This window comes from Callithrix jacchus, chromosome 17 (assembly GCF_049354715.1).
Source record: "Callithrix jacchus isolate 240 chromosome 17, calJac240_pri, whole genome shotgun sequence".
Classification (NCBI taxonomy): domain Eukaryota; kingdom Metazoa; phylum Chordata; class Mammalia; order Primates; family Cebidae; genus Callithrix; species Callithrix jacchus.
In genome coordinates this window covers 77672560-77688021 of record NC_133518.1, presented here as the reverse complement: position 1 = coordinate 77688021, position 15462 = coordinate 77672560, and the positions used below count along the sequence as shown (strand labels likewise).

At 36.8% G+C, this 15462-nt stretch overlaps 1 protein-coding gene across 11 annotated transcripts in view; it reads right to left on the bottom strand.

Annotated features, from left to right (window-relative positions):
• Positions 1–15462, bottom strand: part of MYRIP (myosin VIIA and Rab interacting protein) — a 468404-nt gene that overhangs the window by 380685 nt on the left and 72257 nt on the right. The window contains exons 1-2 of one of the 11 annotated variants that reach the window (XM_054247001.2): positions 12799–12904; positions 10649–11266 (exon numbers count right to left, since the gene is read on the bottom strand). The exons of the other annotated variants lie outside the window; for them this stretch is intronic. The gene's annotated coding sequence lies outside the window, so the exon portion shown is untranslated. Of the gene's footprint in view, positions 1–10648; positions 11267–12798; positions 12905–15462 lie in introns of those variants that run through there. 11 annotated transcript variants of the gene reach the window in all.

Here is a 15462-nt window from a genome sequence, read left to right as displayed (position 1 = left end):
GTAGAATTCGGCTGTGAACCCATCTGGACCTGGGCTTTTTTTGTGTGGTAGGCTCTTAACTGTTGCCTCAACTTCAGATCTTGTTATTGGTCTATTCAGTTTCTGCTTCCTCCTTATTTAGACTTGGGAGGACACAAGTGTCCAGGAATTTATCCATTTCTTCCAGGTTTACTAGTTTATGTGCATAGAGTTGTTTGTAATATTCTCTTATGATGGTTTGAATTTCTGTGGAATCTGTGGTGATTTCCCCTTTATCGTTTTTTATTGCATCTATTTGGTTATTCTCTCTTTTCTTTTTTATCAGTCTGGCTAGTGGTCTATTTTGTTGATCTTTTCAAAAAACCAGCTCTTGGATTTATTGATTTTTTGAAGGGTTTTTCGTGTCTTTATCTCCTTCAGTTCTGCTCTGATCTTAGTTATTTGTTGTCTTCTGCTAGGTTTTGAGCTTTTTTGATCTTGCTCCTCTAGCTCTTTCAATTATGACGATACGGTGTCAATTTTGGATCTCTCCACTCTTCTCATGTGGGCACTTATTGCTATACATTTTCCTCTAGAGACTGCTTTAAATGTGTCCCAGATATTCTGGTATATTGTGTCTTCAATCTCGTTGGTTTTGAAGAACTTCATTTCTGCCTTCATTTCATTGTTTATCCAATCAACATTCAAGAGTCAACATGTTCAGTTTCCATGAAGCTGTGTGGTTCTGAGTTAGTTTCTGAGTTCTGAGTTCTAACTTGATTGCATTATGGTCTGAGAGACTGTTTGTTATGATTTCAGTTGTTTTGCATTTACTGAGGAGTGCTTTACTTCCAATTATGTGGTCAATTTTAGAGTAGGTGTGATGTGGTGCTGAGAAAAATGTATATTCTGTGGATTTGGGGTGGAGAGTTCTGTAAATGTCTATCAGGTTTGCTTGTTCCAGGTCTGAGTTCAAGCCCTTGATACCCTTGTTAATTTTCTGTCTGGTTGATCTGTCTAATATTGACAGTGGAGTGTTAAAGTCTCCCATTATTATTGTGTGGGAGTCTAAGTCTCTTTGTAAGTTGTTAGGAACTTGCCTTATATATCTGGGTGCTCCTGTATTGGGTCCATATATATTTAGGATTGTTAAGTCTTCTTGTTGTATCGATCCTTTTACCATTATGTAATGTCCTTCTTTGTCTCTTTTGATCTTTGTTGCATTAAAGTCTATTTTATCAGAGACAAGAATTGCAACTCCTGCTTTTTTATTTTTTTGCTCTCCATTTGCTTGGTAAATCTTCCTCCATCCCTTTATTTTGAGCCTTTGTGTATCCTTGCATGTGAGATGGGTTTCCTGGATACAGCACACTGATGGGTTTTGGATTTTTATCCAATTTGCCAGTCTGTGTCTTTTGATTGGTGCATTTAGCCAATTTACATTTAGGGTTAATATTGTTATGTGTGAACTTGATACTGCCATTTTGATGCTAGCTGGCTGTTTTGCCCATTAGTTGATGCAGATTCTTCATTTTGTTGATGCTCTTTAGCATTTGGTATGTTTTTGTAATGGCTGGTACTGGTTGTTCCTTTCTATGCATAGTGCCTCTTTCAGGAGCTCTTGTAAAGCAGGCCTGGTGGTGACAAAATCTTGCTTGTTTGCAATGGATTTTATTTTTTCTTCACTTATGAAGCTCACTTTAGCTGGATATGAAATTCTGGGTTGAAAGTTCTTTTCTTTAAGGATGCTGAATATTGGCCCCCATTCTCTTCTGGCTTGTAGGGTTTCTGCCTAGAGATCTGCTGTGAGTCTGATGGGCTTCCCTTTGTGGGTGACCCAACCTTTCTCTCTGGCTGCCCTTAGCATTTTCTCCTTCATTTCAACCCTGGTGAATCTGACAATTCTGTGCCTTGGGTTTGCTCTTCTTGCAGAATATCTTTGTGGTGTTCTTTGTATTTCCTGGACTTGATTATTGGCCTGCCTTGCTAGGTTGGGGAAATTTTCCTGGATAATATCCTGAAGAGTATTTTCCAGCTGGGATTCATTCTATTCATCACATTCAGGTACACCTATCAAACGTAGATTAGGTCTCTTCACACAGTCTTACATTTCTTGGAGACTTTGTTCATTCCTTTTTGTGCTTTTTTCTCTAATCTTGCCTTCTCATTTTATTTCATTGAGTTGATCTCCAACTTCTGATATCCTTTCTTCTGCTTGGTCAATTCGGCTGTTGAAACTTGTGCATGCTTCGTGAAGTTCTCATGTTGTGTTTTTCAGCTCCTTCAATTCACTCATATTCCTCTCTAAGTTGTCCATTCTTGTTATCATTTCCTCAAATCTTTTTTCAATGTTCTTAGTTTCTTTGCATTGATTTAGAACATGTTCTTTTAGCTCACAGAAGTTTCTCATTACCCACCTTCTGAAGTCTGATTCCATCATTTCATCACACTCATTCTCCATCCAGCTTTGTTCCCTTGCTGGTGAGGAGTTTTGGTCCTTTCTAGGAGGCAAGATGTTCTGGTTTCGGGTGTTTTCCTCCTTTTTGTGCTGGTTTCTTCCCATCTTTGTGGATTTATCCACCTGTCTTCTGAGTGGTTGCTGATTTTCCAATTGGGTCTCTGAGTGGACATCACATTGTTGATGATGAAGTATTTCTGTTTCTTAGTTTTCCTTCTAACAGTCTGGCCCCACTGCTGTAGGACTGCTGAGGTTCACTCCAGGCCCTGCTTGCTTGGGGAACTCCTGTAGCAGCTGTGGAAACCTGAGGGTTGCTACCAGATTCTTCTTCTGCTATCTTTGTCCCTGAATGATGCCTGCCAAATGTCAGTCTGATCAGTCCTTTGTGAAGTAACTCTTTGGATATACGGGGGTCAGGGAGTTGCTTGAGGAGACAGTCTGTACTTTATAGGAGCTCTAGTGCTAAGCTGCGAGCTCCATTGTTCATTCAGGGCTGTTAGGCAGGTATGTTTACGTCTGCTGCAGCAGAACTCATAAAGCCCCCTTTTTTTTTCCTCAGGTGCTCTGTCCCAGGGAGTTAGGGCTTTATTTATGAGTATCCATTGCACTTTCCTGCCCAGCGAGGAGGCAGTGTAGTCACTGCCTGCCTGTAGTGGCTAGAAGAGCTGCCGTGGGCTCCGCCCTGTTGCTGTGGGCTCCGCCCTGCTGCTGTGGGCTCCACCCTGCTGTTGTGGGCTCGGCCCTGATGCCATGTGTAATTCCCTGTAGTCCTGTTTATATAGGTGTGGTTAGAACTGCAGTGGCGATGGTGGCCCACCTCTGTAGTGGTGGGCTCCCTCTGTTATAGCAGGTTGCCTCGGCAATGGCAGGCTGCATCAGCAATGGCAGAGTAGCTCTGTAGGAGTCGTGTGCCTCAGTAGTGGCAGACATCCCTCCCCCACCGAGCTGCACTGTCCTGGATTCAGCTGTGCTTGCTGTGAAACTCTCAACCCCGAGCATTTCCAATTGCTGTTTTGTTTGTTTTTGTGGGGGTGGGACCCACCAAGCCTGATCACCGGGCTCCCTGCCTCAGGTGTTTTTTTTTTTAAGTTGAACGGTTGACTCTCTCCCAGGTGTTCCAGTTACCTACGGCAAGGCGCCATGAGCTGTGTGATTTCCCTTGCAGTGACTCACTGCACGGGTTCAAACCATGTTGCTGCCCGGGAATCTCCTGGCCTGGCTTTCTGTTTAAGTTCCATTTAATCAGATGAATGTGCTAATCTGCCTTCCGAAATCTTGAATTGCCGGTTTAACAGGGCAACCAAACCAGTGTATTTTGTACAGAGTGTCGCCGTGCTGTGGCCTTGGCCCAAACATCTGTGCCAGCCCAAACAGCCGCGCTGGCCCAAACTGCCATGCTGGCGGCCCATGGGGCTCTTACACCTGGGAATCTCCTGGTCTGTGGGCAATAAAGATCCATATGGAAATGCGGTGTCCACTCACCCTCTGCAGATTCACTGGGAGCTGCAATCCTGAGTTGGTCCTACAGCGCCATCTTTCCAGTCTCCCTAACTATCCATTTTGAAAAAGTATTTTTTACTCCAGCCATGCTATTTGTCAAAAATAAATCATCAGTCCACTTTGCCCAAGTGGTGTTAGGGTTGAGAACACCACTTGTACTAGTGTACTTCCAGTAGGTTTCAGTTAAGTCAATTAGAAGCAACATCCCACCCACAGGCTGCAAAGGCAAGGGATGAAGCTCATGGGCTGCCATCTTCTAGCTTCCTGATGAGCAAAAAGAAACAGAGTAGAGGGCCCACTGAAAATGCAGACTGATTCTTCCTCTAAAAAGCCTCATTAAAGGTGTTAATGGCATTTTGGAGTTTCCTGGAAGGTGACATTTCTGTTCCTTTCACTTATTTCACTGGCTTTTTGTTTCTGAGAATTCTAAATCAGATTCTAAAATGCCCAGTTAGTGAAAGACTGAAGTAGCAGCTTTGATCATATCAAATCTAAAAAAAAAAAATCATCAGGACTTGTTTTTGTAAAGAAATAAAATAGCTCTAAATGGGCAAGTCAGAGACTGAGAAAACTTTCTGTAAATTGGTAAAAGCTTCTTCCTTTTACTACAACAAACACCATCAGAGTCCCTGTGCAACAAATGAAATAGCATCTTAGAGCTGGAGAAGTCTCATGTCCATGAATAAGAGTTCATGTAGGTATAACAATGTCATTTAAGGATGAAAAAGTACAATCAGTCCCAGGAGACAGAAACAGTTTCCCAAACACACATAGCCAGTCCTCCCTTCCAGACCTGTGCTCCCACTCGCTGATTTCTCTGGTTTATAGCCAACCAAGATGGCAAAAGAGAGGATATGTTTTAAAATTTACTAAGGAGAAAATTAATATGTCAACATTTAATTACATCACCACTTCCCTAAAGTATGTTTCTCAGGTTATTGTTCCCACAAGCAGTCCAAAAAAGAGGCTCTGAGGTGAAATAAATATGAGAAATGTTTCAAATTGTCTTTGTGGGGCTACACAAGACAAATTAGCTTATCAGAGCTTCTAAGAAGTTTGTCAGTATAGAATCAGTTTGCTTTTGCTTAACTGTGTTTCTCAAACATGTTTCTCAGACATGAGAAACATTCTCTATGTTTCTCATGTCTGCAGATACCTCTTTCTTTGATAACATCTACCTTTTCACATTCAAAGAAATGACTATCTGGTAAACTCTACCCTAAGTCAAAGCAATGATGACAAACTCCAGTAGCTATTCCAATATAATTACTGAATTGATTTAGCTATTTTTTAAATTTAATTATAAGAAGCACACAGAGTTAGATGAGCTTTAGAAGAAGGTGATGATGGATGCAACTTTAAAGCTAGGAGACCAAAACAAAGGCAGAATTGTCCACACTATTCCTGTCCAAAATAATTAACATGAGGAAGGGCACAGATGTGTCTACAGGCATTGGTTAACACAAAAATGAAAGAAGAAAAGAGAGAGAAATTATAGGAATACTTAATACATAATGGAAGGTTTATCACAAAAGGTCAATGTCTACGTAAGTGACAGCCTATAAAAGTACCTAAAGAGAATGGTCAAGGACAAACGCTTGAACGAGATTTTCACAAACCCACAGTACATGTTTGCATGTGTGATAATGCACCTACTATAAAGACAAAAGTAAAACTATAAAGTTCTAAGAGTGATAAAGGGTAAATGTTGCTGGGGCTTTGCTCTTTGACCAGAGTGGGTTTGAATTAGAACTGAAAAAATATTTCTTACAACTATAGAAAAACCTAAACATTAAGACTCTCACACTTAAGGCACAGGGGATAAAATGAACTTGGCCTGTGAAGAACAAAAACAACACTAATAATGAGAGATGTGCTTTCACTGTGACTGTTCTGCAGCAAGTGGAGCTTGAGCTGTATGGCTCACTGATCTTCATTCTTTCACCTTCAAGGGCATTACCCTACCATGAACTGGCCCTTCTCTGAAATTCACCTGCAACCTATGCACAGGAGTGGGCCCAGAGCAGACAGGGTCATGCCAGGGCACAGCTGATTAGAGCAGGGGTGCCACTTGACTTATGCTAAGTGTCAGAGCCTCTGTCCTGGTAATTTGATATTTGATGTTCAGTGAGGATATGTTAGTCTTGGTGTTCTATTTCTCTCTTGCCTGAGAATAGCATCTTTGATTTCTGAAATGCATTTTCCATTTTGTTTTTTGTTTCCATTTATCACTTTAGTTTCTTTAAGTCACTAACAAATGAAGCTGGCATGGTTGGCCAACTTCCTAACACCATTTATTGATCAATCTATCTGACCCAGGCATTGGATATATAGGCACGCGTGCACGCACACACACACACACATACACACACACACACACACACACACGTTTTTCTCAGGACTTTCTGGCCTGACCTGTTCTAAGCTGGTGACTTAGTAGTTGATCTAAGTCCCATTGCAAATCAGCTGTCGTCAATCTTATTTTCAAAACTGTCTGACTTTTTGACATTGCCCATTTATGTACCCAGATAAACTTTAAAATCATTTTACTAAGGTAGCAGTAAAAATCCAAATGAATTTTTTATAGATTGAGAAATGTGTCAGTTGATTTGGGAAAGAACTGCCATCTTTGCAATATTAGTTCTTCTCATAAAGGAATTGAGATTTGGTAGAAGTTTATGAAAACTTCAGAAATAAACTAAAAATAACACCCAAATTTTTACTGCATAAAAGGATCGCATAGCAAGAAGAAAAAATCAAAAACAAAAGCAAACCAATATGGACAAAATTAAAAGTCAAGCAACAATCTAGGGAAAACCAAGGAAGATAATTATCCTAATATATTAAAGCACCCTCATAAAATGTAAGAAAAATAGAGAACTCTCTAAAAGATAAAATGACAAAACTCATGAGAAAAAGCAATTTGCCAACCATGTATGTCCAACACATAATTTAATAAAATATCACATATCACAAATAACCAAATGCTGCTAATTACAGTAAGTTGCAATTTTTCATTTAATATGATTCTGGGAACACAGGCACTCATATACATTAGTAGAGGGACTATAAGTAAGTATGAATTTTTAGATGGCAATCTGGCAGTAATTATCAAATATCCTTAAATACTCACCCAGCCATTTCAATCTGTGTAAGAATTTTCCTCAAGAAATTGAAAAAATGTGCAAAGATGTTTATACCTGGATGTTCACTTCAGTGTTGTTTATTACAGAAACATATTGTAAATAAACTGAAAGTCCCAAAGTAGGATAGGTTAAGTTGTGGTACAATCACACAATGGAATATTTTATGTCAATATAAATGTATTTAAAGAAAAGGAACTTATGACATATTAAGGTAAAAAGTCAGATGAAAAATAGAGCATGCAGTTTACCAAAATAATATGTTAATACAAGAAAGTATACAGTAACACTATTAAAATAGACTCAAATGAACCTGTCTATGCAAGTGTACATCAACAGAAAAACAAACTGTGGTATATTCACCCACTGGAACACTACAGAGCAATAAACGAAGACAAACTCCAACAACATGTAACAGTATAGGTGAATCTCACAAATATTGTATTGGGCAAAGTTCAGCCTCAGGCCTTATGTAAACTGCATAATTCACAAAATTCTGGAAGACAGAAAACCATCTACAAAAGAGTTTTTTGGTTTCATTTATAAGGCCATACAACCCACTTGGTCAGGTTTGCTAACATTAGCTGAGACCAGGAACCAAAACAAACTCTTACCACACTTGCTTGCAAGAACCTCTTAAAACACAAAGTTTTGCCAGGTGACAAAAAGAAAAGCAGTGTGTTGACCACAATTATTTACATGAACACCCAAGAGACACTGTGGGAGTGGCATTTTATTACAAGTGCTACAGAAAGTTATCTATACCTTCCATTCCAAAAACCAAAGCAGAAAGTAGGTTATTATGAAGTGGGAGATGCTTAAGAGCAGTCATTCATGAGTGGCTTTTCTTACATTTTCCCAGTTCTCTATGATATAATTATATTGATTTTATAATCTAAAACCTACTTTTAAGGTTAGTCAAATGATCATTCTTCAAATTTGATTATTCAACTTTCACATCATGATACAATGTACTTCTTTAACTTAATAGAAAAAAAAATCATACTCTGAAGCAGTCTGTTTACTTACCAGGCAAGAGTTAGGGCTAAAATTAATTTACATAATTTTAAAATTATGTAAATATAAAAATCTAAATTTCTAGGAATGTGCCTAGCCATGTAACATTATCTTTTCAGTCCCCAACCTAGTCCACAACTGAACCCACAGTGCTTAACCCCTAGGGCCCCTGCCTTAGAGACTAGCAACTTTGGCCATCCAATTTCCAAGATGACCTTACTTTCCTTCCTCTTACTCAACCACACACTGGAAGTCAGTCTTTAATTCCTAAAAGATCCCACCTCTATATTTCAATATGCCATCTCTACTCATCTCCATCCTACAACCTCTACCTGATTTCAGGTTCTCACCAGTTTTCACTTGGGCTAGGCAAGAATGTACCCGATTACCTTACATTCAAAATCCTCACCCTATTTGTCATTATTCCTAGAGCCAGAGTAATGATCTCCCTCCACATATAAAGTAGATTGAATATCTAAATTTTTAAAACAAAAATAGTGAAATTGTTTTATTAACATGTTTATAACTTTAAGATACAAGAAGCTTTCTAGAGGATGAAGAAAATCCATAAATGCAAAGAGAGATGTATTTATATAAAAATTTGAAGTAATATAACTAAAGATATCATAAAGTCAACAAAGTCAAAGTCATCATAAATAAAGTCAAAAAAGGAAAACAGAAAAGGTATGTGTAACACAAGAAAAATGGTTAGTGGTCCTAAAATTTAAAAGAATCCATACAAAATAACAAGAAAATGACAATTCAAAAATTGGCAAAGGATAATAAAAAGAGATATTTTTATTTGTGTTAGCCTATTGATGAGATAACATATTTCCACCTTGAATTAGTAAGATGCAATATGATTGGTAATTTCAACAGGAGGAAAGATATGAGGAAATTAGCTCTTCATTTAGTAGAGAGATGAACTGATACAACTTTTCAAAAAGTAGACTGTAATGTATTTAAGTTAAATACTACTGATCCAGCAATACTAATTTTGGAAGGTGATCTCAGAAAAACAAAGCACCTGAGTGTTAAGGCATGTGTAATCAATGTTTGCTACCCCACTTTTTATAGTTGCAAATACTTGGAAATAATCTGAAAGTCTTCAATAGACAATGATTAAATTAAATGTGGTACATCTATTTCCTACAATATTATGCAGATATCATAAAGAATTAGATGGATTTTTGCCAATACAGAGGGGATGCTCATTATACATAGTTAAAAGAAAAAAATCTGAGCAATATGATTACCACAAACTTTATATACAATGAAGCCTATATTTGTGGATATGCATGCCTTTGTATACCTTGCATAAAATAGAGAAAGTTGTTATTGGAAACATGTCAAATGTTAATACTGGATATTTCGAGAAGGCAGTTTAGAATAAGGCAAGAGAAGATTATGAAAGTTTTCTTCATACTACCTAACACTTAAAATTAAATATGCATTACCTTTAGGTAGCTTAAAAAAATCCTAGGCTGATTTCTTGCTTGAACCTGGCAGGGTCAAAGTCAATATTTCTCCCTTACATTGAAAATTCTTTAAAAAGCAACCGGGAAAATAAGAAACAAAAATGTAAATTTCATTTCAGCTAAACCAGGAGACAATAAAAAAACAACAAAGACCAAATATACGTGGAAAGTCATCTAAAATAGTGGAAGTGGAGTGGGAGGAAGAAGAGATAAAAAGCTACAAAGAAAGCTTCCTGCAGCTGCAGACATCAGCAAACACCAGCAAATCTACCCTTCTCCAAGGCAAGGGTCACCACCTGAGGTGCCAGTACTTGTTTGAAACAGGAGGGGTTGATCAGCTGGCTCAAAAAAAAACCCAGTTGTTTGTTTCCCCAAAAGACCCAGTGACAATTATACAAGGGATTATACACATAAAGACTTTTTGTTATTTAACCTACTGGCTTTGAAAAGATTGAAAAGCTTGTATCACATTGTGCTGGTAAGTCTGTGAGGAAATAGACACTTTCATACATTGCTGTTAGGAAGGTAAATTTATACAACCTCTATGGAGAGCAATTTGTCAATATCTATCAATATGATAGGGAGGGGGGGAATTTTTTATTTTTTATTTTTAGCAGTTCCACCTCTAAGAACTTATCCTACAAGGACAGTACACTTACATTCATTAAAAAAAAAAATGATTGTATAACCATACAATAGAAAAATATGTAGCTGTTAAGGGAAAAAAGGAAGAAAAATTCTTTATGAGCTAATATGGAAAGTTCTTCAACAACTTTTGTATTTAAAGGGTTAAATACAAAAAGCAAGATGCAGAAAAGTAGGTTTGGTAAGTTATCATTTGGATAAAACAGGAGAAACAAAACACATCTTTCTATTATATACACACACTTGCAGTTTGAGTTCAGAGGCAGTCAGCTGGCAGAACTTCTTGTTTGTGTAAGGTCAATGTTTTATATTAAGGCCCTCAACTAACTGGATGGGGCCCATCCACATTGTGGAGAGTAATCTGCTTTACTCAAAGTCCAACTATTAAGTGTTAATCTTATCCAAAAAGCACCCTCATAGAATATCCAAAATCATGTTCAGCCACATACCTGAGCACTGTGGCCCAGCCACCTTAACACAAAACATTAACCAGCACAGTTGTGTTTTCTTCCTTAGGTTTGTAACTTTATGAAGCAGGGAGGAGCTAGGAGGGACAAGTCCATGCCATCTTGTCTGAATCTCTCCCTCTCATTTCTTAAGGGTGGTTTCACTGGTTCTGAAATTCTAAGTAGATGCTGTTTCCTTTTAGCACTTTAGGATAGTATTCCATGGTCTTCCAGATATTCTTCTGGTTTCTAGTCAGATTTCAGCTGCAATCCATTGTCTGTCTTTTGTTCTCTGGTTGCTTTTAAGGATTCTGGTTTGATTTTCAGTTTTAATATAATGTGACTGGAATTTGTTTTGTCTTATATTGTTGTCCCACTTTGTAGTGAGTTTATAGAGAAAGCATCTTGAATCTGTAGACTTCATAAACTTTCATTAGCTTTGGAAAATTCTCAGGAACCTTCTCTTCAAATAACACATCTTTTTGAACCTCTTTTTCTTCCTGTGACTATAATCACACACATTAGTTAGACCTTCTTACTGTATTGTTCAAGTCAGATATTCTCTCTTCTGGTTTTACATCCTTTTGTTTCCTCATACTTCATTCTGGATATTTTTCTGACCTAGATCAGAGAGATTCTTTTTTCAATTTCTTTTCTCATTGTGTATATTAAATGTCATTAAACATATATTTAAGTTTTTAAATTTTTGTAACTGTATTTTTCTATTGCAAATTTTCTTTTACTTAATTTCAACTTTTATTTTAGATCCAGGGGGATAGATGTGCAGGTTTTTCATATGATAAATTTTCTGTTTTACTATTTTTTAGTGGTCCTGATTTTTCTGCCTAAATTCCTAATCTTTTCCTTTATCTCCTAAATGTAGTAACATGTAGTTATTTTTAAATCTGTATCTGATAACTCCGTATCGGGACTCTGTAGGTCTGTTTATGTTTTCCATTTCTTCTGTTCCTTTATGTTTATTTCTTCTCATCTACACTTGTACACAGTTATTTTCTTCTAGCGAGGATGTATATTTGTTTCTGTCAGGTGCCCACAGTATCAGCAAGCTTGCATGCATTAGGGATTTCAGAATTGGGACAGTTTGAAGCTAAGCTGCAGTTCCTACACAGGCTTTCTATATCCAGTTCACTCTTACTTAATAAAGACTTTCTGAGATTCCAACTCAAACTGTTTTTCAATAGGATTCCTCCCCTTGTCATGCCTTTCCTATCTCACTATCTCCAAGGGAACTGTCAAAAGTGCTGTTCTGCTTCACAAATTGTTAAGTATCCCAGGAAGAAAACTGGCCTCAAATGCTATTCTCACCTTCTTGGACCACTGTGCCCCATAATGGGCTCTGGCTCTTTTTATCTCTATAATGGCTTTAAAGAGACATATCTTATTATTTTTCTCTCATATTTTATTCACCTTTTATAGATGTCCTCAGAGGAAGGATATCCCAATTGTTTGATCTGCCATTAATAGATATACTCTTCTGCTGTATTAATGGGGGGGGGTGACAGGTAGAGTGGGGAGGGTTATATGATTATGGTCCTTGGATTGTCCAACCCTATATTCCTAATTCAATGTATATAATAGCAAATATACCATATTTATTAGAAGCCACATACTGTTTTAAGAACTTTGCATATTTAACCTAACATAGTCCTCATAACATTAGGAAGCAGGTACTATTATTAATCTTCTTTTACAAAGAAGAAAACTGAAGCCATGAGAAAGTAAATAACATGCCCAAGATCATCCAACTTAACTGCCTCCAAAGACCATGCTCTTAACCATCAAGGAAAACTACACCTAGTTAAAATTACTCAAAATCATATTAATCAGCCAGCCAGAAATGATACATAATTGTCTTCTAACAAAAATAGAAAAATTAAAATAATATTTAAAATAATTTAAATGTCATATATGGGTTCTTAATCTCTATTTTGATACCCACCTTTGCAAACTATCTTAAGCCAGGAGAAAAGATTTGTATCCAGCTGGACATGCAAAGTTGCCCAATGCACAAGCCTAATATATCCTTTATGAGATGCAAAAGGGAAGGATATTTTGGAGAGGATCAAATCTGCTCTGAACATCTAAACTGAAACTAGGCCGCAGGGAAAAGAATTAACATGCAATGCTTCTACCTTTCATGAGCACTTTCATAACCACTTCCACCATGAACCCATGGATCTTCAAATTGCAAAGGATGACTTCATTGCGTCACTCATAATACTACAGCTCACTGAAAAAAAGCTAACAAGAAAAAAAGGACCATGTTTGGATATCAGGTTTAATACTCATAAATCATTAAATATTATATAATATTAAGGATTAATTTTAACAAAAATACTTCTAGTAAAATGTGTTAGATTAAAACATTCATTTCCTATGCTATCTCTCAAACTCTACAAAAACAATGGAAAAAACTCTCAAAAGTTATTTTTTAAAAAAATCCCTCAGGGACAAAGAAACAGAAAGAGACAAGAAGAAGAAGAATGTCAACAAAATTTTAAAAGCTGGAAGAACACAGATTAAGGATAACTGACTTGGTAGAATGAAAAAAACTAAAATCTAAGTTTGCAGAGTGGAAAGGCAACAAAATAATGACTATTTGTTTCACAAGAGCTAAAAGGGTTAAAAAAAATTTGGAGTCACCAGGGTCCTCCAAAAATGAAGATAAAGGGTGAAGTAGAAAGATAACTTCTTCTCAGGAGAGACTGGTCTAGAGAAGCTCTGGATTCAAAGACACCAGGCATAGCTGAGCAGTGTAGTGTCACACTAAAAATAGGAAGGATTCATTAAAAATCGACATCAAGAACATTGAGGCCTCTGACTCACTGCCCATACTTGTTTCCCAAGATAGTGGCATTTAGTTAGGTTACACTTGAGCAGCAGACTAAAACATTTCTTTAACAAAAAAAAAGCCTGATACGTTTAAATGAAAGCCCTGGAGATACTAACTTTGGAAATTTTCCCAACTAGGGAGTAGCCAGGAAGCAGCTTGCTTTATTCCATGATGAATCCCGACCTCCCCACTCATTAACATGCCTCCAATTAGCATTTTATTGCTTATTCTTAAATATGAGTAAACAGCCCAAGATTATTAGATATTTGAGGAAGCCTCCAACTTGAAAGACAAAGAACAAAACTAACCAACAGGATAACAGAAGAAATGAGTATAACTCTCAGAGTTGAAGAAAACCTAAAAAAAAAAAACCTGATATCCAGATATATCAGAAGATACTGATTCTATCCATGAAAAAGAAACAGGATGCTAAACTGAAAAACAAATATTTAGGTATTGAACAAGAATATACTTACGGAAGTTGAAAACATAATGACAATAAATAATTCAATAAAAAGCTTGGAAGATGACATTGAGGCAACATCCCACAAACAAAGAGAAAATCGGTGGTTAAAAGAAGAAAGTTAAGAAATATAGAAAGAGATAATGGAGAGGATTGAGAAGAACAAATTATTTTTTTAATTATACAAAAATTCCTCAAACTGAGAAATACTAATTTCCAGATTAAAAGGATCCACTGAGTCTCCAATGCAATGAATTAAATATGACATCAAGATATATCAAAGAAAATTTTAGAACACCTGGGATAAATAATAACAACAAAATATGCTACCATTTATTGCATTCTATGGGTAAAGAACTGCTTAAATATTTATGTGTATTGATCCATTTAACTGTCACAGACCTAAGGAGCTAGAAATAACTATTATTTGCAGATGAGTAAATGGAAGCAAAAAAAAGACTAAGTAACTCGTTAAAGCAAACACGTTTATGAAATAGGAGATAGTAATATGAAATGAGCTGAGCTGTTTGGTTACAGGGGAGGTCTCTTAACATCAGCATTGTTTTCACTGGAAACAAATATAAAAACAAAGTCAAATTTTTCCTCAATGAAGAATGGCTGAATAAATTTGAGAATGCCTACTCCTTAGAAAATGATGCAGCTTTTATCATTTTTAAATAAAATATCAACAAAGTTTCAAATGGAGCTTTAAAACTGAGTTATTCCAAGTGAGTTCCAGTAATGGAAAAGTAGATTGTATTATATTAGCCCTTCTAGAGATAACAATTATAAACTATGAAAAAATATAAAATAAGTACTTGAAGGCACTAGAGAGAAGCCAAAAGAAGACAGATGTTTGAGGAATTTGACCCTTAAAAAAGGGGAAACATATGCACTGGGTAAGATCCATATTTATAATGCTTCTCCACAAAAATAGTCACCAGTCTATGTAACTAGAACTCATGAAGTATCAGAGAATGGAGTTCAGGGTTGCCAGGGTAGCTAGAAATTGAGGTGGTGGTGGGGACCCAGAAAGAAAGGAGTCAGAGGAGATCTCAAAAATCTACCTGCAAGTTTCCTTCAAAACCTTGTCTGACCCCAGACCTGTGTATGTGTGAGAGAAATGTCAAGGAGGCCAGTGAACAGTGAAAAATCTGAGCAGAGATTTCAGCTGCTGCCCTTCACAGGAAAGAAGAGTGTGGTGTAGAGGCCTAACAAGTTAGAAGGTCTTAATAAATATCTCAAGCTTTCCTGTGAAACAGGAGTTTATGAGTACAGACTATATCCCGGGTGTAACATACTCACCATAAGTCTAAGGACAAAACCTGAAGGAGCTCCTTTCCAACAAAATGTAAAATGAGGCTCTATAAAATGAAGATGATTTAACTGCCTTAAAAAAGAAAACTCAATACTCTTTAGAAGAAAGAAAACTACAGAAACCAGAGTCTTTGTGCTATATCCTCCACAATGTCCATTATACAATCAACAATTGCTAGACTC